General features: G+C 42.1%; 1 long non-coding RNA gene across 1 annotated transcript; it reads right to left on the minus strand.

Annotated features, from left to right (window-relative positions):
- LOC127847534 (uncharacterized) lies at positions 1-1,735 on the minus strand. The gene is made up of 3 exons (XR_008034011.1): positions 1,486-1,735; positions 962-1,058; positions 1-515 (listed from the first exon to the last, which is right to left on the minus strand). It is a non-coding gene; the product is annotated as an uncharacterized LOC127847534 (long non-coding RNA).
- Between the last annotated feature and the right edge of the window lie 331 nt (positions 1,736-2,066).

Consider the following 2,066-nt stretch of genomic DNA (forward strand, 5'->3'; position numbering starts at 1 on the left):
GAGCTAAATCCTATGTCCATATACAAGTTTGACTCCTCTGTATTTGCATGTGTACTAATTGGTACAATAAAACAAACACTATCTGGACACCTGACTCTGCTGCACTCATTATGTAGATAAAAAAGACCAGAATTTTCTAAAACAATGAAGTGGCCTTATTGTTTACAAGTCTATAGTGTTGAGCAGATGTATCTTTTAAAACACCTTGGATAAAATACCATTCAAAATGAGATCACTTCATAAGAAATCACAGCACAGTTATAAAAACAATCGCGCTAGGAAAAACAAAGGTGCACTTTTCAAAAAAGGAGTATTTCCAAACTATAACAGCAGTCATGTGCGCTGTGTAAAGAAACAAGATCAAGATTCCATTCCGTTGAATTTAGACCCTGACCTGGAAAGTGTCGTGCGATTGGGTGATTCTGTGGCTAACGATGTCTTGAATGCGTGTAACCGTTCTCGAGATCCACTCGTTCTCCCTTTTAAACTGCGACCACGTCAAACAGTACCACAGCCTGAGAAACAAAGTGCAAATATATCTGACAATGAGAACATCATTGTAAACATAAGTCAGTTTGGAAACATTTTCAAGTGCATAGGGAATCACAGCTGTGATCAACCTAGCCTGGATTACAATATCACAGACAGAAAAGGACTATGTGTGGATATTAAGGTGTTATGCCACAACTGTGACTTTTGCTCAGATGAAATTCCATTATACACCAGCATCCCACAGAAGCATGGCAAGCCACTAGGAGTCCTGAATGTCAGCTTGCTTCTTCCAGTGCTGTGCTCAAAATTGGGCATATCAGACATACAGTTACTGCTGGCCTGCCTCAATATACAGGCTCCAGACAAGAGGGGCATGCAGAGGAAGCTGAACACTGTTGCTGACCAAGTGGAAGACATGGGACGTCAGCAACTAGTGAAAAATCAGGAATATGTGAGTCGTATTTCAAACCTTGCTGGGTGTTCCGGTGAAACAGATGTGGAGTTTGATGTCACGTATACAAGCAGACCACAAGCTGGATGTGACACCGCACCTCAAGTTTTCGCACCTGTAATTGAGAAAACAACATCTAAACACCTGCCTGTAGATCTTCACATTGGAAATAAACTTTGCAGCAAACCCAACTGTAATCATTTAGACAGATCTTGCAAAAATAATTATTGTGACGAAACATCAATTAATCAGGCAGAGGCAATATTTCTTAAAAAATCTTTGGAAAATATCAAAAATCAAAATATTCTAAAAGTTAAGTCTGTGACCACTGATGGTAGTGCTTCACTTGCCAAAGCTATGAGGGAGCACAATGCCAAGGTACAGGAGAAAGTCCAACATTTCAAGTGCTTTATTCATAATATGCGAAATCTACACAAGCACTTGCGTTCCGCATGCATAAAGCAGCCAAAGGGAATGGATAGGCTCCTGTACTGCAAGAAATTAGCTACAGCTATCCGTACCAGAGTACGGCTCGAACTTACCAGACTGAGGAAGCTTCTGCGTGGGGACGAGTTGTACCTTGCCCGGGCTCGAGAAGCAGTCACTAATGTTCTAGATTGTTTCTCGGGGTCACACGATAGCTGCAAGCACAAATCTGTTGTCTGCACTGCACATCTGAAAGGACACAGTACAAGGTATTTGCCATATGGCAAGAACGTTGTGTTGTCAGCAGCAGACAAACAAAAATTGCAGAAGGTCTTGGACAAGTACTGTGGAGTACAACAGCTAAGGGACACTGTGCAACTACACAATACTAACAGATGTGAAAACATGCATGCATGTAGGCTGTTTTCATATGCTCCCAAGAGCATGGTCTGGAAAAGATCATTTACAGCTCTATGCTACTCCGCAACACTCGGTGCAAGCGTGGGCCGTGGCTTATCCTTACTTCAACTTGCTGGGCGCTGTGGCATTAATAGAGGCAAGCGATCCGATGTACAGATATGCTATGTTCACACAGAACATAGCACGGTACCACAGTGATCGCAAACAAAAACATGAATACAAGACATCTCGATATTTAAGCCACAGAAAAAGGGCGAATAGGGCTGTACTTTCCCAG

The sequence above is a fragment of the Dreissena polymorpha genome, chromosome 10 (assembly GCF_020536995.1).
Source record: "Dreissena polymorpha isolate Duluth1 chromosome 10, UMN_Dpol_1.0, whole genome shotgun sequence".
Classification (NCBI taxonomy): Eukaryota; Metazoa; Mollusca; class Bivalvia; order Myida; family Dreissenidae; genus Dreissena; species Dreissena polymorpha.